This window comes from Gavia stellata, chromosome 12 (assembly GCF_030936135.1).
Source record: "Gavia stellata isolate bGavSte3 chromosome 12, bGavSte3.hap2, whole genome shotgun sequence".
In the NCBI taxonomy this organism is placed as follows: domain Eukaryota; kingdom Metazoa; phylum Chordata; class Aves; order Gaviiformes; family Gaviidae; genus Gavia; species Gavia stellata.
In genome coordinates, this window is record NC_082605.1 from 10,287,661 (window position 1) to 10,310,845 (window position 23,185).

Below are 23,185 nucleotides of genomic sequence, written 5' to 3' on the forward strand. Positions count from 1 at the left end.
CTGAAAGAGCCAGTCAACAGAGCTGGAAAAAATGTTTTGGATAAAGAATTGCAGCCAGTAGAAGTGGTGAGGTGCAGTTAGATTAAACTAGAGCAGTTCTGAGCAGACTTTGTCAAAAACATGCTTGCACAAGCAGTATCTTCAGTGTCATTCACAAAGCTGCTAGTGTCATTGAAGCTGACTTTACCCAAAATAATTATGCATTCTCTAGATTCTCTAGATTTACAAAAGTATTCTCTAGATTTACAAAAATAGCAGCAGCAGCAGCTCCAATCTTCTACAGCATCTATCTGGAAGTCAGCTGGTCGTACAGACAGGGATTCACACATGCAGACACCAGAGATGCATCCAAAGTCTGGTGAGCTACAGCGAACGCAGCAGCTGCAGAGCCTACAATGATCCAGGGGCTGCCCTAGGTGTCAGATGACCATAGTACTAATACAGCAAATTGCTGGAAAAATGTTGAGTACAATACATCGTTGATTCTGTATTATTTGTGCTACGTTTCTCATTTATGGTGTCATGTCTGACTATTGCTATAGCTTTGATCATAGAGGGACCTGGCAAAGGAGCATTCTAACTACGCTTTGCATCGTTCTTTCTGCGAGCAGCCTCGGCGTGGTCAGTATCTCCCTGTGCAGGTTGCCTGTTTGCCACATGTTATCCTTCCATATACAGACATACATACACGTCGATTAATAAGTTAATTTAGCACAAGAATTCAATGGTGAGACAGAAGACCCCAAGAGAAAAGTTCTTTCCTGTTGAGATAAAGCAGAAACTCTGTTAGCTTAAGCCAGCAGAGACTTTTTTTGCGTTACCCAGAATTGCTTAGACTGAGATTTTCTGAACATCTATGCATTTAAAAAAGACTAAACTATTTGAAAGGAGCTATTAGCATGCATGCTTTAACTTCACTTCTTTTTCATGTTTGGCTCTTACGGAAAAATACCAGATTTTGATATGAACATCTGTTTCATGTTTTTCTAAATGTGAGCTTAGTATGAAAATTAACCCCTGAAATTTTGGTTTCAGCAGCCTTCTAGCTGTTCAGCATGCATTCAGGAGCCTTGTCTTCGTAGTATTGCTAGGAACTCAGCTCAGCCTATGGCTGCTTTGTCTTCTGCGAATAACCTGGCCAACACTGGATGTGTTCAAATGTTTAATGAAGATATTTTTCACATAGTCGCCATTAGGAGTTCTCACTTGTTTTTGCTGAGGCACTCCAATAGAAGTAACTTGGCTCTCAGTCTCATGCAACCTCATTCAACTTTTATCCCAAGAAAATGTAGGGAAATAACAATCATATTTGTTCTTTCCAGAAATGTGTTTTAGTTATTAACAGGCCCAGCGGATATTTAGCAATGGTGAAACCACTCTACAGAAAACAAGTCTCAGCTTGATTTAGTGGGGAGTTTCTTCTCCCTCGCCAGAGGACTAAGGCATTAGACACTAACATATTTTCACCTACCAAAACAAAAGCAAATTTTTCCTGTCAGTTTGGGGTATGTCAGCTAAAGGTAGTGACAACTAGCAAATCTCCGCAAATGCAGGAGTTCCTTTCAGTGTGGGTGAACACCCAAAATGCCAGAGGATTTTCTGAGTTACCTAAACTCCTGAGCCAACAAAATCAGACCTTTGGTACCTCCTGCTTCAGGCTGGCTCAGGAATCACTCAAATGTGATCTTTCTTTTAGACAGATTGGCAGTTCCCATCCAGAGTTAAAGGGGGACTATACAAGGGGGAAGAAAAGAACTAAATAAAAAAACTCTTTTATGCATTTTAAACTCTTCAGAATGTTTGACCTTGACCTGAGTGAGTTTCAGACACAATTCACCTCTCACCAGTTTGGCTATCCGTGGTCATAACAAGGTGCTGCATCAGCTTATGGAAATGGTACGTATTTTATTCTGTTACTATATGAAGAAACCATTTTTCTTTTACTAGAGTGAAAAAGTTTTGCGCACATTTGCACCGAGGACTTAAAAACACCAGCAGCAACATCCTTCAAAGCTAACGAGACACTGTTAAGCTCCCTTTCAAATGTATAGGTGATGTGCAAGGTTTTCTTTTAATACCTGTTCATGTGTTTTTTTACATACTACCATTGTATTTCTGAGGCCATCAGTGACATCCAGTGGCCAACTAGATTAAGCCTAGACATGTTTTATAGACATCTGCCTACTGCTTTCCTTAGTAAAAAAATCAATAAAAATGTTAACCATGCAGTTGACTTGTTTAGCTTAATTCTCTCACAGGTGTGATGGGAATCTCCCCGGAGAAAAGCTCGCAGGATCGGACCCTCAATCTATTCCTTCTCTTTGAACTGGTGAAACCCAGATGTTTCTTGGGAGACACAAGGATGTGATTTGGGCTCTGCCTTCTGTGCCAGTATCACTGAGGTGAGTGAAAACTGAAGCTGCAATCTCTCAGGATTTGAGTTGGTGCAAAACTATTACTAGATTTTTTTTCTTCTTGTTGCAAGCAGACATGAATCTCAATATAAGTGTGTCCTGTCCCCTCTGTTTCATTAATGAGATTTCATTTTTACTGATTTATTTTAAACGAGCTACTCTAAAAGCAGTTTATAGGAAAAGCAAGGGGAACACAAATATTTATTCAGCCCAAATCATACATCTGGACAAAAACCAAGTGTGAAGCACTACAGAACAGGTAAAACTCAGCACTACAAAAATGTAAGTCATACTGTAACTTACAGAAATATGAAAACAAAACTAGGTGTGGTAACAAATTTCCAACGCTGAATTTTAAGCTCGCTTGCAGTGAGTGGCCGTGTTATTAACTCCGTTAATAGCCTTCATTGGGTAAAAAAGAGGTGTTCTGAAGAAGGTGGTTGATGATGTTCAACCCCTTCAGCGGTGACAGCAGGGCAGCACAGGGGAGCTGTATCCGGCCCTCGCAGTGCAGCCCTCACTGCAGGTGGTGAAAGTGCATGTCCCCTCCCGGGCACCCCGTCCTCCAGTCCATCCCTGGGGCACTCAGGAGCACCCGGGACGCTGAGTTCTGCTGAGTCTTGCTGTCCACAGGTAAGTATGCCACATGTGGTGAAAGCAAATGGGAGTGATGTTTGCCCTCACACAGTTAGTCCATGCAGAGTATAAAATGGTCATATTTTTGTTTGTAAAAGCTCTCTTTAAATAGAAAGGATATGAAAGGAATACAAGTTAGGTACCAAAACTTTTGGTGTGCAGTTCCCAGGACATAGGGACTTCAATTGCTGATTTAGCACTACAAAGCATGGACAATAGTAGCAATGGTTGCTACCATTGTATTCCAACAGCAGTAGCAGTCATTGTGCTACTAATATGGCTGGTTTGTGGTGCCTCTCATCTTTTACTAGATAGTAAATTTTCCTGTGACCTCTTCCAATGAAGTATTATGTCTGCACTTTGCAAAAAAATTGAAGAGCTAAATGCAGTACATTGGAAAAGGACATTCATGCCAGCTATTACCATTGTCATATTTGTGATTTATTTTCCCCCCATTACCCTTTCTCCATAGCTGGCATAAACTAAAGAAATGGGGCTGCTTATGGAAAATAGTTGCGGTCATCAGAAACAAGGAGAAAAAATAATAAATTCCAGAACTCTAGTCTAGAATAAAGTGTTTCACTTCTGGGAAACATAGTATAAGTATGAAGTAGCAGTGAACAAGAACTAAATGAATGTTGTTCATTAGTCCACCAGCTAATGAATTAACAATACTTCACAGATTATAGCATGTAAAGATGGAATCTGTGCTCACGTATGCTAGTGACAAGGGGAAGAGCATCAATGAAACTGAAACTTACTCCCCATTTAGACTGATACTGTCAGAGAAGGAACTGCCTCTTTGTTTACAGTATTTTAAATTCCTTTAAATATGTAAATAATATGCGTTTAACTGGTCAAGAGAGGCCAAAACCAAACTGTTGGTTTCATAAGCTTACGTATTTGAAGTGCACTAAATAGACTTTAAATTAAAAGGTAACGGATGTTTACTAAGCTTTCTTGATTCTTGCCAAGGACAGACTGACTTACAGGGCAGGCAGCCATACAAATACACCACTTTCTCATTGTAGGCAGAAATTTGTCATCATCTCTTCATACAATCACAGTTCCACTTTTGCCTCCACTCTTTCCGCAGTAGCCAGCAGCCACTTAAATGGCAGCCTAGTGCACCTGGCTGCCGGTGAGCAATGGTGAGGGACTGCAAATAAGTACATATAAATCCTTGTAGATCATTTTTATTTATATATATATGAGACATTATTTTATATGCCAAGCACTTGTCCAGAAACAGCACTTTAATGAGTCTGTTGAAGGTGTCATTACAAATATCAGCATTCAGATTCAGCATATGAGTGCTTCGGTTTTTTCTGTGGGAGACCAGCAGTTTCCTCTGATTTCACAGCAAAGAGAAAGGGCAAAGCTTGTGGAACTTGTACAAATGAAATACAGAAAAAATGTTGTGGATCATTTATGTAGTAATTCCCTCTGAAAGCCAGTAATACATTTAGAAACTAGCAATTATACGTGCAAGGCATCGTTACTGGCAAGTAGCACTGCAATGAAAGGCTGTATAGTTGGTATTGCGGTTACTGACGGTTTGCTCTGTTCTGCTATATGGTTTCCTTTTTATGTATCATGTACAGATATTTTGATGATGTTTCACCACTGTAATATACAAACATCATTTTCTATGAGGCAGAAAATTAAAATCCAAGGTAGATACCCAAAGGCATTGAGAAAATGTAGCTACTTTTTTTATGCAGTTATTTAAAGAATCTCATAAGAAAACTGGCATAGCTGAGCTAACAGTACTCGTTTGGACAGGATAGTTGAGCTCAAGATATTCAGCTCACCATCAGCTGCATATTCAGCTCATTGTATGGATCTTTTGCTATATGTTTTCTTCGCACTGGGCTGATAACACACAGTTTAAAAATCGCACTCAAAGCTTTGAAAATATCCCGCTGTGAGCAGGTGTGAGAGGATACTTGTGCCAGTTGCCTGTGCCTGAAGTCCTCTCTCTATTCCCAGAGCTACTCAGCAAGAGCTGCCCCATGTGGGTGGTCTGCCAGCATCCCTGGGAAGCTGCAGCACAAGAGCGTCCTGCAGGACTGAAACAGGGAAAGGTACGACCCCACTAATACTGCTCAGGTAAATGAGAGGCCTTGAGCTTCAGGTCTATGCAAGAGTCTATGGGTGTCATTGCTGGGATATGCTTTTTACAGCAATGAGAAGGACTTGCACAGCTGGATCAGAAACCATGCACAAACCACCTGCTGACGTCGGTCCGTTTGGAAGCAGCTTTGGCAGAAATATCTAAAAAAAGAAGAAATACTGGAAAAAGTACATCTGTTTCTTGGCATGTCTCTGTCTAGAGGAAGTTCAACCTCAGCTGAGGGTCTGGCAACATCCAGGCAGTCTGCGTGAAGGGAGCATCTAGGCAGAAACAATGGAAAGAAGATATTTGTATATTCCAACAGGCTTCTCGATGCAAAGGATGGGCAATAGCTTCTCCCAGGAGGGACACAGGTGTGAATGTGCATCTCTGCCTTTCACAGCTTCTTCAGTCAGTGTGGAGCATTTGGTAACTGTTGCAGGGAAACTAATCATACCTGTGTTTTGGAAATCTTACTTTTAAAAGGCCCTGTTGCACTTTGAATCTCTGCTGAGCTCTTTCTTGATGTTGCTGAACCTCTTTCCTTAGCATTTCCTGGCTACACAGACAGCTGATCACAGCATTGACCACACTATGTTTCCATCTAAGGTTTGTCTCAGTTTTGGTGTAGGTTAAAGCAATTATGGAATTAATTATTGGCTGTACAGCTGTTCTCCCCCACACCCTGCCAGAAGTCAGCTTAGCATACAGTCTTCTCTGCACAAAATGCTGGTGACAAAGCAAATCTAGTGGGCTTAGCGTAGTACGGAGACAGCAACTCCCATCATATAGCCAAACCAGAGGATTACAAGCAAATGCTTGCCAGGAAAGTTGCCATGCATCTGGCATGCCTGTCACTCTGCAGCCTTTAGTCAGGTGTTGTGAACATAACTCTGGGATCTGTAACATGTAATATATGAGAGTCAGAGATGCAGATTGGTTTGTCCTTAAAAAGCATTTCCCCCCTGTTTAGACCACCAAATCCTCTATCCCGTTATACTAAGACTGAACCTGCTTCATCAGCTGTAGTAGAATTATTTTTCAAGTACATTCTTTGTCCTGACTGTCCCTTATGCGGTCCTGTGCATTTCAATATGCTGCTATAGACTTATGTTTGGTCCGCTTTCTTTATTGATATGGACACCTTTTTTCTCTAAGAACTAAAGGTAAAATTACCAATAATCCTGTCTAATTGGTTGCACTTTCCTCTCTCCACCTGCTTCCCTACATCCTGCCCAACCACTGTCCCACAAAAACACCTCCCATGTGCTTCAGAAGAGGGTAGATTATTGTTATAAAATACCTTCTTTAAAAGAGCACAAATAATCACATGTGTCCTTGGAAAGTATACCCCTTGCCCCAGCATGACTTAATTTCACTTGCAAGGTCTGCTGCTGGGCAGCTGCTGCTCTCAAAGCCACCTCTTACCTGCTTCCCAGCTCAGCACGGAGATTATGAACTAACCGCTTGAATTTAAATGTTGGTTTCACCTTTGATGATTTAGGTGACTCGCAGGTATGTCACCTCTGCTGATGAACTGATGAGCCGTCATATGCTTCAGGTTATATGGAAACTGAAGTGAGGTGCCAGGAGGAGAAACGAGGGCAGTCTGGGACCAGTGTATGGTGTCCTGGTGGCAGGTGCAGGCAGGGTGTGTGGGGCTGCAAGGTCCTCTAAGCTGGCTGCCAAACTGGGACCAAGTGAGGAGTGTCCCCAGCCCCACAAGCTGCCTGCGGCCCCAGGGAGCGGTAGCAGCACCCGCCCCAGACCTGGTGCTTCTGGCACAGCAGGGCTGCTGTGGCCACATGCTGCCTGCCCCTGCCCTTGGGACAGGAGCCAAGAGGAGCACCCAGCTCCTCTGCAGGTACAAGGTGTGGGCACAGACCTAACATGTGGCTCTTGATTGCATTTCCCTTAGTTTGGTTCCTTTGCTTTAATCAAAACAGCCAACATGCACCTTTTTCTGCTAAGACCCTGTAAAAGTGCCAAGCAACTTTGATGCTCTAAGAGAAATTCAGGAGCCTGCAGGACAAAACACAGCTGCCATGAAGAAGCAAACTGGGCTGAATTTAAAGCTGCAGCTTAAACAAATGTCATCTGCAAGTGCTGCAGTTCAGCAGAGCTCTTCCTGATGGTTCTCACCAAAGACATCATCCCATTCAATAGGGCCCACAGCATCTCAGCAGAAAAGCATATATCCTTCCAGTGTGCTGCATACTATTATCACCACTTGTAAATGGAGAACTTGAGACGTACAGGGATGAGGAGTCAGACTTTCAAAAATAGCGCTAATTCTCCATTGTTATGTTTGCAATTTGCAATTCATTGGATTACATAAATCACCCGATCAGCAACCAGAAACAATACCACATCGCTCAGAAGCTAACCACACTGAGGCTTCTGACATTTGAATAGTGAACCCTTACAATGAATTGCTTGTGCACTACTCAAAAAGCAAAACAATATTTTGAAGAAACAGCAAGTAATTTTTAACAACTAGACTGCATAATTTAAAATAAATGTGTGAACCAAAAAAAGAACTTCTTGTTAATGGTAGTTCATACTTTTGCAGCCTTAACCTCTGCAAAAACCAATCACATAGCTAGGTGTTTGCACTCTGGCTATCCTCCTCATGATAGCTTTACTCAGCACCTAGCAGAATTGTTGTTTGGTTTTTTTTTTTTTTTTGAGGATTGTTTTCTTCTGGAAGAATTATATTAGGTATAGAAGTGGCAATAGTGATCTTTTTGGAACAATATATTCATTTTCTAATTAAGTGTGTTTTATTGTTATCCTCAATCTCCTCTGTAAGTGAAATCTGAACTGGCCCTGTAATATCTGTAAAATTGTGCTTCCATGTCTAACCCTTACATCATATCTACCTTTCCGTGACTTTCAATAAGTTTTCCAGTGTCTCCCTGCCAATCTGAAAATCTCTGTAAATGCAAAGTAACTCCCTGAGGATCATTTTGGAAGCACAAATGCTTTTGGTTTGGTAATAGACAAGGCAGAATCTAAAAAAACATTTTGGCGTATTTATTTGTACAGCACAAATGGGCATAACACTGTGTATCATGCTGTTGGAGTTTTAATTCCCAAACTGCATCTTAGAAATTCAGAGCTTTTCCCCTCCTACAGTGAAGCCTGACTGTTGCAGAAGCAGAGAGAAACAAATGAGATTTTTCTAAAACGGTATGAAAGTTATCAATAGCTAAGAGATCAAATTTCACCCCTCTGGTACATATACATCTGAAATGACCTGAGTGGTTTCAGCTGAGTCCTTTCCAGTTTGCACCAACATATCTGACACTGGAATTTTGCTTCTCAGTGGTATACATCAGCTGCTTTTTCTATCATCTGTGCTGGTCATTTCAGGCGCAGGAATAGGACTACACACCTCCACACACTGCATTGTACCTGCAATCCGAGCACATCTGCTGTTGTCCAGTAAAACACAATAAGCTTTTAAATAAGTATGTTCTCAAGCCTAAATTTGTAGTCCAACACGTATTGGCTCAAGCAGCCCAGATTACAGGTGAGATCTGTAGATGGTGACACCTGCATTCAGTGAGTGTTTGAGGTGGAGGACTGGACAACCAGACGATTAACCCTGGGGTTTTGATGTTGTGGTTGGTTGGTTGCTTGCTTACTTGCTTGCTTGGGGTTTTTTTACATCTCTGAAGAATGAAAAAAGTTTGTAAAGCAGAACTGGGCAGACAGTTTGCTGGCAAAACAGGAAAATAATGGGAGTGAGCAGATGTTAGGACTGAATTTTCAGCTACCCCAAAACAAGCAAGAATTAACTTGGATAAAGCTCTTTCTCTGGGGCCAGACAAGTATTTCATTCCAACTTACATGTTTAGGGTTTAGTTTCTTTTTTGAGTGAAATTATTTCTGGCTAGCTTTTGTTGACCTGAATGGATTTTTTTTTGGTAAAACAATCTGTCCAAAAACTTCATCCACCTCACTTTTACACAGAACTGCTCATTGCAGAGCAGTGGAAGTCCGTTTATCATTTCTCCCCACCAACGCAAGAGAAACAGTGGACCCCACCATGCTTGGGACAGAAATCACCACAGCATCTCTGTACGAGCCCAAACATGCGAGAGCACAGGTAACTTGCAGGGAGGCCGGGAGGGCTGCGCATCCTCACCTGCCCATTCACTTGCTTTTTCAGTCATAAAATACTGTGCCATTTGCACTGAGCTCAGATCGAAAATAGCCAAATTAAAGAGGAGAGCAAATAAATAGCAGCAGTTACATGAAGTGTGTCAATGAAAACAGGAATATTTCAATATCTATTTTAGGACTATTACATTGCTTTCAGTGGTTTAGATTAAGCAACTCTAATCCAGAGAGAATCTGGGACTGAAATGAAGAGGTAGGGATTTTTTTGCTTATTTTTCAAGATCCTCACAACCACTCCTTTCTCACTAGTATGCTTAATTAAGAACACTATCTCCTCTGAGATTTATTGATTTAGTAAATGTATGAGACTGCATCATCAGCTTGAGTAAAGGAAGATCTGGCCCAATATGTTTTTCCTAAGAAAAATACTATGAGAATGTACATACAGCAAGTTAAATACACAATGCTTTCTTCCTCATCGGATAATATACTGTCCTATTTGGTCAATGTTGTGACAAATAATGCAAATTCAAGAGACATGCAGAAGGAGTTCATTCGCCTACAATAAAGCCACTCACTTAACACCTTATAATGCTATTACTAAAGACAGGAATCAATTCTGATTAGTAAACAGGAGACAATTGCAACATGCACAAAAATAAGATATGCTTTTTCTGCTGCTGTTTTCAACAGTTCTATTTTTAGAACCATTTTGGAAAACTCCTGTGGACTTAAGATGAAGAGTTGGCTGAAGTGCATTGAGTATCCAGGGGATACACAAGACCAAGTGTGTATCAGACCCCAGCTCTGATAAGCAGAAGGAATCGGCTCTTCATTCACCCGGGACTCAAGTCAGCTCCGAGCAAGGAGTGAGCAGCCAGCAGAAACATCCACAGATACCCACGGCCATCCTTTGGTCAACCACCCAGCTAAATAACCTACTGGAAGACCTGTCAGCTTGTACCCAATACTGGCTCTGGGGGAAATTATTTAAAACCAGACAAACTCACTAGCTCAGTGAATAGGAGAAGTGCCTAAACCCTTGTTTAAACCCTATTGTCCAGCTCAGAAGTGAGGAAACTTTGTTCAGATTAATTTACTCTCAAATACATCACCACTTAGGAACTAAAGTGAGACTAACTAGAGAAGAAAGAAGTGGGAACAGAGTAAATAGGATGCCTGAAGTCATGTAGTAATGCTGCCACAGCGTCAGAAATTGAGCCTCTTCTCCCTTTCTCCTGAAAATCAAACCCTACCCAAAGCCCACCAAGGATCATCAGCTGACCTCAGTGGTGATTCCTTCTGCTTTGCACTCCAACATGACTGCAAAGGCACTGATTATAATAAAACAAATATCAGTTGTGCTTGCCACACCATGCCAGCGAGCAGATGCACTTTAAAAGACAAGTAATTATAACCTTCCAAGATTATTAGATTAGATTAGCAAAAATACAGCTGCAATACAAAGTAGACACGAATTTAATTACCATGCTAATTTTCTGTTGGTATGAAAAATACTGACTATACTCCTGTAACTACTTGCTTTATACATCAAACCTTGCTAATACTACTGTTTAAGTTACTAAAGCACTTAAAAAGATGAAAACTGCATTGCAGTTGTAAAGTATTATGCTGAAACAGCCTGTGAGTATTGCGCAGTTCTGAGATCTTAAAAATGCAAAAAATAACTTTCATCTTTTTCAGGGGAAAGAAAATCTGGAGCTGCTAAGCACTAGGCAAAATGCAAATATATTTGTCCAAAATATGTCATCTCTTCCATTAAGAACTTCTGAAATTCTTAATAATTGGTGCGAAATGCAATAATTTTGTGAAAAATCTGGGGATTTTCTCCTCCCCCCAATTAGCACTTTAGCATTGATTATGGAGTCTTTCTAATTAAAGGAAAGAAGGAATCTGTGGGACATTCACCCAGAAAATGCTCAAGCTGGACCCAAGCCCCAGGAATTACTGACAGTTTTACTCAGTCAGGAAAATGAAAAGCAGAATTTGCCATTGAGACCTGTGTGATTTTCATCATTTTGCACTTTAACAATGAAAATTCACAGTCCCCTCCATCTTCAGTTTCAAGAGATCAAAGTGAAAAAAAAGCAAGAAAAGAGTGTCTGTGCTGGCTTTGCTGCCTGATAGATGTGGACACTCCTGCCATTATCATACAGAAAGAAAAAATTCATGCTTGAATACTTCCCCAAGGGCCAGCAGCAGTTAGTGGGTGCATACAGGCAGGTGACGGCTCCCTGGCTGGCCGGTGACAGCCTCAGTGGGCTTGTGTCCAGGGCAGGTCATTGCACCAGTGCCCGAGGGTCAGAGGCTGGCACAGAGGGTCCGAGAGCCGGAACCCACTGGGGGGGTGGTGGCGGTGAGCCCAGGGGGGTTGTGCTGGCTTGCTGGAGCTGTATAATGCACATCTGCTTCCCCCGCTCAGCTCCACTCTGTGGGAAGGGGACAATGTGATGGGAGACTAGAAAATGCCATTGCTCTGGTGTCAAAGGAGACATCATATCAGCTCCCATAAGAGATACAATCCCATTTGGACATCAGAAATACCTACCATTCCTTTAGAAGAACATACTTTTTTAGCCATTTTTTTGCCTCTTGTCTGTCCCTCTGGTCTGTTTTAGGTATTTAAAGCTGATTCACATCATTGCAATAACCAAAAATCTTAGTATATTCTAGCCTTTTTAACCTCAAATTTCTCTGTGATGAAGATATTTTCTCCATGTAACAGAGAACTAACACTTTTTTTAGCTATACCTGATTACCTAAAAATGTAGATGCATGCCTTGTGGGATTTTCAGAAGTTTCTGAGTGCCTGTCTCTCACTACGATCAGTGAGAATTAAATCCTAAATGTCTTTAATGAATCCTACCAAAGTGACTGGGTAAAAAACTGGCTGGATGGCCGGGCCCAAAGCATTGTGGTGAATGGAGTTAAATCCAGTTTAATGCCTCTTGTTCAATTTATTTTTACCTTAGATAGCAACAACTACCACTTTTTCCATTTGGGAATATCTGCTATAGCTGGTAGCAGTATTCGGCAGCAAAGAACTGCGCAACATGAGCCTTCGGGAAACAATCTCTGCTGTCAGCTGTTCATGAACAAGTCCCATTGAACCTGGGGCATAACTTCACCTTATAAATTGTTTTTATCAGCAGCATAATGTTTCTCTATAAACTGTTGTGGATTGCAGGAGCAAATATAAAGTGCTATTTCTGAACAGTAAAGCCATTTCCCCCCCCAGAAGTAGAATATTCTTCTATTTTTGGCAAGAAACTTGCTCTCTACCCTGGGATAGCTTGAGTGAGTAAAAGGAACAAACTACTATGAAATGAATACTTAAGAAAGAAAGAAAGAAAGAATGAAAGAAAGAAAAAACTCTCCTCCTGCTTGCAAACAGAAGATCGGTTCATTTGCGCACGCTGTGTAAAACTCGCCACAAAGTCCTTTGTGCCATCAGCATGAAAAGAATCCTTTGCCCAGGCGGGAGATTAGGGTGGCCAGCGGGAATCCCTGCACCCGAAATTCAGATCAGAATGGGTAAGTTCATGGGAAGTTGGGATTTTAAAGGGATTGTTCTGATGATGCCAAAAAAGCAGCAGTAACAACAGCCAACTTCAAGGGCCCATCCAAATTTCTGTTTTCTCTCTCAGTAAAGGTACGCTGAGGAGACAGAGTGCAAGGGGCTGGTTTTGCTCACCGTTAAGGGTGCTATACAAGAGTGAACCATAAAGGTGATAGCAGGTATGTCAGGCATCTCATTTCAAACCCCCAACCGCAACCTCTCTCCCCTTTGTATTAGCAAACCCCAAGAGACTGGTGCTGGTCTTAAAAGCCCTGCAAGGAGGTAGTGGTGGCAGCTGAACACTATGGTCTCACGCAGCACAATCAATGCATCAATCTTCCTTACACTGGTGTCTTATCTTGGCTCCCGGAGTCATAGTCAACTCCAGAAACTACAAGGGCACAGGGGAGCGGGTGCTGAGACGCGGGCGCCGCAGCTGCCACTCCCCTCCTGCGCCGGCAATTGTGCTGCCACCTCGGAGCGCTCCCGGTCGCCCAGCGTGGTCAAAAGACCTTTGAATTAACCTTTTCACGAGAAAAGAGATTGTGGCCCTATAGAAAAGTATGAATTCAGAGCAAAGCCTTTCTGCAGGATTAGTCCATTAGAAGCAAAAAGGAGAAAGGTTTTTTTTGTTGTTCTGCAAAATACAAGTGATTACGGGATTTAAAGAAAAAAAAATCGTCTGTCTATAGCGGGGAATATCAACGTTGGAACAATGCATGCTCTTATCCTCTGCCTAAGTCCTTGTACTGCCCTTATCTCCATCACATCTGACTGACTGCCAGGAGTGTGAGCTAAGAGATATAGTGTAACCCCTGTCCTGTGTGGTCCGTTCCTCCATCCTCTCTCAAGAGAAAAAGGTGTGTGTGAGATGTAGATCTGCTTTGCTACAGGATTTTTTTAGGGATGGGGGAGGGCTGTGCTAAGATTTTATATTAGAGGAAGAAAAGCCAACTAATTCCCTGTCAGAGTTTCTTTTTTTTTTTTCTTTTTTTCTTTTTTCTTTTTGGTAGCCTTTTCTTTTCCTCTCCTTTTTGAGTTTCTCCCAGTCAGTTATTTGTCCTATTAATAGACAAAGCAGCCCCCACCAGCTAATCTCACCTTTGGGAGAAAAAGACTGTAGACTGCAAAATACAACGGTCTCCTCATCACCGTAGAAACAAAGGACTTGTTTGTATTTTTTTAATATGGTATCCATACACATGTGCTTAGGTACACAGGACATTTTTTTTAATGATCAATTATATGGGAGGCATTTTCAGTTTGGTGACAAATTAGGGTAATTTTAAAAGAGCAAGATTTTTTTTCCCAACAGTTGTAGAATAGCACTCACTTACTAAGAAATCTGTTCCTTATACAGTATCTAAAAGCTGGTAGAGAGCAAACAGTGAGCTCTTCTGTTTTAATTCAGCATACAACCTTAAATAAAGCTAGGGTTCTTATAGGCCCCATAGTAACTAAAGGTAAAAGGCTTTTCAAATTTCAGATCATGGAGTCCTTACGTCAAAATTATTTAGTGTGGACCTTATGATCAGATTTTCAAATAGATTCTGATATTTGTTTAGAAACCATCTGGCCAAAGAAAAATAGCCAACTAATTCATCTCTCTTTTTTTTTTCCTTTTTTCACCCCATCCCAAAAATGCTTTTTAAGATCAGCATTCCACTTTTCATCCCTTTTTGTCAAATGTGATAAAGGACTTTTAAACATCCAGTGCATGTTCATTACATATAACAAAGTTTGTGTAATCACATGCTTGTAGCAGTAAAATCCCATATTCCTTCCCTTTACAGACGCTGCAGTAATTATAATTTAGCTCTCTGAATATGACTCAGGGCGTGGAAAAGATACGCAAAGTTTGCACGCATGCTAGCCCACCCTTTTACAGAATTTCAAAGGTAACCAGTTTTTTGGGTTGTATGGTCACATTAAAATTCCCCTTTTGCAACCCTTTATGCAAAAAACAAACACCTGGATTCAGAGTTTCCTAAAGGAGTCATCTGAAAATAGGTACTTTCTGCCAAAATGTCATGAAGATTTATGTGCTTACATTCACGGATTAAATTGAGGACAGGTGGGAGAACATTCAAGTATGAGAAGGAATGATAGCAAATTTATGTGTAAAAAAAGGGGGGGGAGGGTAGTTATTATGATTTCTGGTGGTTTAGATAAAACAGACGTGGATTTTGTAAAGGGGAAGGTACCATGCCTGGAAAGCCATCCTTCAGCAGTGAAATAATTATCTATGGGATTGTATTTCCTTCAAATGAAAATAGAGGGATTCTGGAATTCAAAACATACTGTCTCAAGTAGAACCGTGGCACTGAATGGCACTTGGATGCCGCACAGTGCGTTGAAACAGATGTTTATGGGGAGGACTCACAGTGTATCAGCACAGTGCAAGCAGGCACTGAAACACTGCCACTTGGTTTCCTTCCCTGGACAGGATAATTGTCCCTCTCCCAAGGACACCCCATCCCACACAGGAGACAGCGACGGCTGCCGCAGAGGAGGACTGGATGGTCACCGCCATTCCCCGGAGCCCCTCAGACATGGTCACCTCGAGGGTCTCTGGAGAAAGCCTGTGAGTAAGTGAGCACTGGTCACGAAGCGCCAGTGCAACACCTTACATCAGGGCAAGAGGACACTCAAACCAAGTAAGCTGAAGTCAAAGCAACAAGGACACCAACTTGTATGTGAATTTTTTTTTAAATCTGATCAGTATTTCAAACTTTTTTTTACCACTTAGGTAATCTTAAAGTACAATCACCCAGTGACTGGCCTGCTAGAAACAGATGCTGGAGTCTGATGAATGTCCTCTTATCTGGATTTGGTGGGGAGGTGTCCATTAAAAGTCCTGCTGTGTCCAGATCCTATATAAGACACTTTCAAACTAGATTTTACACTAAAGAAAACTCATAGCTCATAGCTCAATCGTCAGCCAAGCCGGCCGTAGTTTGAGCCTCTCTAAAACACCATCCCAACTATTGTCAGCATCCATAGCTAAGACGATACGTTGCAAATCAAGCTGTTCAGTAAGCACTAAATTCCTTTTAGATTAAAATTAACGTTATTCCAATCAATGCACCAAAAGCTGGCTACATTATTGTTCCTTTAAAACAGCAGTGCAATGACGATCAACATATTCCCAGCTTTTAAATCACAAAAGATGATTACACTGAGGCAAATGAAACTGAAGCATATCGACAAGCTTTCTCTTTTTTTCCCCTCTGTAGGAAATGACTGTAGAGGTAGGCAGTCTAGGGTTTCACAGAAGTACTGTGTTTTACGTAAATAAATATATAGCTAGGAACAGTCATGAAGGTTAAAAGGCATCTGTAAAGAGAAAACTATGATTCCCAGACTCTTTGTTAAGTTTACTTAGTAGAGGGACTAGAGAAAGTTTCAGATTGGGCTGTAAGGTGCTAATAGTCTGACTAGATAAATGTTAGCTTCCCAAGTCTGGATGCCAGAAGAAACTGTAACATGGTTAAGAGCTGACACAAAATTCTTCTATCCAAGAAAAACATGTTATTCTGCACAAAAATTAGGGTATAGAGTATTATATCTCAGTATAACATTGATGTATTATTCTTTTTCAATTTCTAGACTTCAGGACGGTGTAGTGTTATTGTTCTATATTAATCCTCCCATGCATAAATTTATTTTTAAAATTGTTAAGTGGAAACCATCAACCTTTGCTTCATAATTTAAAATTTATTTTTATTCACTGTTGCCTATAATTACTTCTTAGAAATTTAAAGCTGAAATAGGTTTCCTCTCTAGATTTATTTTTCCTGTATTGCACATGCATAAAGATTTATCAACACAGAACACTTGCATGAATTCTGAGCCACTGGAATTGCTCTTCTGTCCCGAACTGAATTAAATTATTTACACAGGGACAGTGACTGGGGGATCAGGCCTTAATTACAGCAACACTTTTGCAAGCAAAACAGGTTGAATTTAACAAATATATCATTGATAATCATTAACAGCAACGTGTTCAGTGAGTATTTCACAATTAATTTAACGACATGCATCAGGTAATGCTCCAAACTCAGGGGCATTTTGGACTGTTCAGTTACCTTGTACCTACAGAGTTCGATTCCTGACCACGCTCAGGGTAACGCTAGGCCATCTGGACCTACTTGTTGTCTCTGAAATCTGAAAGAAGGGTTATTTTTAAAACTATGTCTAGTCATTTCATCATGCCAGGTACAACTGAAGCTTCTAGGAATTCATTATTCTTCAGATAACACAGTGTTTCCTGTCTAAGGCTCACCAATTTAACACAACCTCTGGAAATATTTAAGTTAGACAAATATGTTATAGCTACATTGTTTGCAAGCTCTTTGAAAAGTGGCAGATTCAAAGCATTTTGTCTCCCCAGTGGGATGGGAAATTTTTAATCTATTTACATGGTGGGATCAAATCAAGCCCCCATTTTCACCTGTACAATCACACTGAAACCAGTGGAAATAGGCAAGTGAAAAAGAAGGCGAATGTCAAGTGAGGTCACTGTTCCTTTTTTGTCAAAGGTAAGATCTCACATAGCAATGCCCCCTGAGAAACAATCCATTTTATACCAAATTAGTCCCAGTGGTAATGTTGATTTTTAGCAACCATGTTACACCAGGGATACATTTAATCCCACTGTTCTTTGTTGTTCTCATTAATAAGCCACATTATGTCACTCAGTCTGCATGCAAAAGTATCATTACTGTTATTTAATTACTTTGTTTTTGTAAGAAAAACTACCAGATTTGGTTGCGTATAACCAGTAAATGTGGCCAAATCAAAGTTGTGCACTCCAACACAAATATTTTTTACTTTGTTTCTGCACATATAATTGCATGTAATTTATAGTTGTGTACAGAATTTTTATGATAAAAGCTCATTAATCACAAATTCATCAATGCAGCAAAAATACATCCAAGCAAACGTGGTATAATGTTACAAACATAAGACATGTTCTAGGATGGAAAAAGGCCAGGATCCCCATCTTCATCTATCCCCTAATGTTACATAAATGACTAAGTTATCATATCAGTGTTTTTCACATGGAAATATAAACACCACTGAAATTCCATACGCTATAAATGGCTGTGACTCTAGAGTGCTTAAAATTACCAAGAGTACCCTAAGAATAGTGTACCCAATATCCATTGAAGGGTGAGAACAGCCAAGGCAGTGCTGGCAGCATGGTGCAGTTGATATGGGGCATTAATTGCCCTCCAGGCTTCTGCTCACGGGTGCGTTAGCACCTTCCCCTGTGCCCTCACACACAGGTTGCTTCAGATCTCTGGCCGTTCAGTTCCCTCCAGCTTCTGAAGTGTTTGTTACTATACTTCTGTCACTCTGGTTAGTTAGCACTGAAGGCCTAGCATGCGTGTGTATGTCTCCTGAGAGAATAGGATCTTAAACTTTATTTAGCTCCTGAAGCCCTATTCTAGCACTAATTAAAAATAACCTTTCCTGTAGGGCACTGTGGACGGCGTTTCATGCTCTTCTGCAGTACTGAGGACCGAGTTTCACACTCCTCTGCAGCATCGAGGAGCTGCTGCAGTAAGCAAAGTTGCTCCTAATCTACAGCAGCATCCAGGTGAGAAAAATTTTGCTCCGTCTGTGCTTTTGCAACTAAACCAAAGCCAGGCTATATTCTGATCTAATTATAGTTCTTAAAACAGCAGCGTGTTACCAGCTCAGGGTATTTTTAACTTCAGAGTCTCCAGAAGACAATTCACAGACAAGCGGTGGTTGTGAAATCCAGTCAGGCAAGACATGCCTCTGATTCTGAAGCAGAAATCCATTCTATGTTGATGGCACTATTGGCTCAAATATCATATTTACATTCTACTTTTTAATGGCCTGCAGTTAGGAATCAGACAAGCTGTTCTGTAGGTGGTCTAAATTATATCCTGTGTGCATGCTGCATGCTGAGAAGAGTTTGCTGATCTAACAAATGATAAAAGACTAAGCACTCACCCACTGTAAGTCCAAATCTTTACTCTGGCAAACCTTACACTGATTTTTCATGGGAGTTTTGCCTGAGTAATGACTGTAGAATTTGGCCCTTTTTGACCACACCAGTGATTAACAGTCCAGCATTGGGACCCCTGTCCCTCTGGTCTGTTTTAGGTATTTCAAGCTGATTCACATCATTGCAATAACCAAAAATCTTAGTATATTCTAGCCTTTTTAACCTCAAATTTCTCTGTGATGAAGATATTTTCTCCATGTAACAGAGAACTAACACTTTTTTTAGCTATACCTGATTACCTAAAAATGTAGATGCATGCCTTGTGGGATTTTCAGAAGTTTCTGAGTGCCTGTCTCTCACTACGATCAGTGAGAATTAAATCCTAAATGTCTTTAATGAGTCCTACCAAAGTGACTGGGTAAAAAACTAGCTGGATGGCCGGGCCCAAAGGATTGTGGTGAATGGAGTTAAATCCAGTTGGCAGCCAGTCACCAGTGGTGTTCCCCAGGGCTCAGTACTGGGGCCGGTCTTGTTTAATATCTTTCTCAATGATCTGGACGGGGGGATCGAGTGCACCCTCAGTAAGTTTGCAGATGACACCAAGTTGGGCAGGAGTATTGATCTGCTCGAGTGTAGGAAGGCTCTGCAGAGGGATCTGGACAGGCTGGATCGATGGGCTGAGGCCAATTGTATGAGGTCCAACAAGGCCAAGTGCTGGGTTCTGCACTTGGGTCACAACAACCCCATGTAACCTTACAGGCTTGGGGACGAGTGGCTGGAAAGCTGCCCAGCAGAAAAGGACCTGGGGATGTTGGTCGACAGACGGCTGAATATGAGCCAGCAGTGTGCCCAGGTGGCCAAGAAGGCCAACGGCATCCTGGCCTGCATCAGAAACAGTGTGGCCAGCAGGAGCAGGGAGGTGATCATGCCTCTGTACTTGGTGCTGGTGAGGCCGCACCTCGAATACTGTGTTCAGTTTTGGGCCTCTCACTACAAGAAGGACATTGAGGTGCTGGAGCGTGTCCAGAGAAGGGCGACGAAGCTGGTGAGGGGTCTGGAGCACAAGTCTTAGGAGGAGCGGCTGAGGGAACTGGGGTTGCTCAGTCTGGAAAAGAGGAGGCTGAGGGGAGACCTTGTCGCTCTCTACAATTACCTGAAAGGGGGTTGCAGAGAGGTGGGTGTTGGTCTCTTCTCCGAAGTGATAAGACAAGAAAAAATGGCCTCAAGTTGCGCCAGGGGAGGTTCAGGCTGGATAATAGGAAAAGTTTCTTCACTGAAAGGGTTGTCAGGCATTGGAACAGGCTGCCCAGGGAGGTGGTGGAGTCACCATCCCTGGAGGTATTTAAAAGATGTATGGACGAGGCACTTAGGGACATGGTTTAGTGGTGGGATTAGCAGTGTTAGGATAATGGTTGGACTTGATCTTAAAGAGTCTTTTCCAACCTAAATGATTCTGATTCTGTGATTCTATGACTGATGAAAAAAATCACATTAGACAGCTTTGACAAAGCAAATTTATTCTGCCACCCATATGCCAAACCACTACTCAGGTCCCTGCACTTGACTTCAGCTAAGACCATCATCCTCGTTTCTCTTCAACTAACTTCATTTCATGTACTTTAAAAAAGGGATCTTTCTTTAAGATATGACCCTGTCTTTCACTCTGTACATAGCTCAGCAGTGAAGATCTTAATCCTAACTAAGACTGGGAATTACTCAACTGAATTAATTTAATTCAAATAAATGGTAAAACCTAGAAATTGTAGTGGCACCAGTGGAAAGCTACCCCTTTCCATTTTTGTTTTTAACTTCATATTTGAAATAGAAATGCTTGCAAAAGGGCTGTCTTATCTGGGAGGGCGAGTGGGTAACACTGAAACAACAGTTCCATGACAGGTCCTAAATGGTATCAAAAACTAACAGCTTTGTGCTATAAAAGGTACAAAAGTTGCTATAAAAGCCTCTGATGCTCTGCTCCCTGCCCAGGAGCTAAGCGGCTCAGGCTGCAGGCTCATCTGCAGGTTCATGCACATCTAAGCCCTTTTACCTGAAGCTGCTGAGGGCAGAGCAGACTCTGCGGGGCTGTGGCTCCTACGCTTTCTGTATTGGCATATTCGTGATTATGGCAGAAAGTAAGCAGTGCAGTCATGGTGGACCTAATGTTGTAGACCCAACATCAACACTGGGTGCATTGCTGGGGGGAAAGGGGATTAGCTCTGGGCCAGTCTTGTGGCCTGGGCTCATGGTGATGGCAGCAGCCCTGGAGGTGTTTTGGATCACACCTCCCAGGAATTTGTACTCTGAAAACCCTCTGGCTAGTGGGAACAAGTGTGAGATTTACCTCCTGATCCCAAGTAACATGAGACATCATATAAGAATAAGATTAAAATGATTAATTTGAGGCAATTGCAGGAGAAACACCCGTTCTTTTTTCATAATCCTGAAATAAACCCTGGAAGAAGGTGAATTTCAGTTTCCTTCAACACCTGCTAATATGTTTGAGATACGTGTTGTAACCCTTATTCCTCTTCCCTGTATCTTGTTGGACTTTGGCTTTTGAGGGAGAGATTTCTGTAGCTGTTTCTCTAATTGAATGTAGTTCTGCTTACAGCCATGAGTTATCAGCACTGTGAAAGTCCTTACAGTGTCTCAGGTCTCCATCGGGCTTAGGCACAATTTAAATAACCGTTTAGCAGATAATTTATCCCATCACCTTCCTATAGAGCCAGTGAAGAGGAGGGAATAGGAATACCTGGGCTACCTCTTCATTCTCAATAAAATGCCGTTATGCTTGTGGATAACCACAGCAGGACAGGAGGAAACACTCCAGCAAGTCTAAATCTGCTGCCAGCCTTGGTGGTCAGGCAGAGGAGGGAGCTGGTGGCTCCCCAAGCACGAACCCTGTCTCAGTGGGCAAGGGGAGCCGGCAGCAAACCTGGCACAGGTCTCACCTGTGGGAGCTGCTGCCACAGTTCATGGACAGCCCATGGAAATGCAGATCCTACACCTTCTTGTAGTAGGTATTAGCAATATAATAGTTAATATTTTCATTCTTACAGGCAAAAATTACTCTTTTTTTGATGTTTTGCATGAAGAGCACTACTGAAAGCTCATTGGTAGTATATTCATCTGGATGGTATTTTCAACCTGGGTGCAACAACCTGTTATTTTCCTGCCCAAGACCTTGGAGAAGGCAGGACATCTGCACCAGGCCAGTCCTGGAAAGCCAGGTGGGTGCTGGCCTGCAGGAGGTCAGAGCCTGAGGAGTAGCAGCTTTTACTCAGAGAAGGAAGAGTTTCTTCTTCCAGGAGCAATGTCCTCATCTTCATGCCTCCGCAGCAAAAACTGCAATTCTCCATGGTTGTCCTTCCCCCCTTTCCCCTCCCCTGGAGGCTGCCCACAGCTCAGGTCTGCCAAGAGGCCACAAGTTACTGCCTCCTCCCCGCGCCCTGGATTGAACTGTGAGCTATTGAACTGTCAAATGTGCTTTTTGGTGGGTGCACAAAGTGATGTTTTGTCTGCTACTCCTTCTAACTTGAGTTCATTTGTCTTGGTGTTGCTCACAGATGGTTACAATAAGACTGCAAATGGTTTCCCCACTATAAAAAAAAAAAAAAAGCAACAAAAACCCCCTCTCCTTTTTGGTTTCTTAAGTGAAACTTAGATATCTTAGTTAGGAAGTATACTCTGGATTTTATGTTAAACTATTCAGCGAAGTCATTTTAATCTAGCTCACCTGGATTTTTAAGCAGTCAGATCTCTTCGGGATGGAATTGTTCCCTCTGCAACCCAAGAAAGAAGAATCTTTTCTGCAGTGTCTGAGGTGGAAAAGGCTATATATAATAAATAAATAATAACATGGTAATATTTTCAACATGATCCTTGGTCATCACATTAATCATCCCTATGCATAAAAAGTAGTAGGCTTTCTGATCTGTTTATATATGGTTCTGCATATTTGTTTCACATTTATAGTTGGGTTGTTTTTTTTTTTCATCTAGCTTGCTAGATTGTGATGGGATAATTTCAGGAAGCCTACAGCTAGGTGCCCTCCTGCTTGCACTGACTCTCTTCTCTGAACAGCAGGACGTCTATTCCACACTAATATAAGAAAAATAAGAACAAGTTCTCACTGCAAGAAGTTCCTCTCGTAATTCATTCAGACTTTCTGGGAGAAGGGATGAAAATGGCTTTTGAAATATGAAAGACTCCTACAGCTGACTCTTCATTAGGGTTTGTCGTATCCCATTAGCAGCGATCTAGAAATATCAGTGTCATAATGTGTTGGCAATCACTCATCTTTACTAGTATCATATGAATGCCTATTC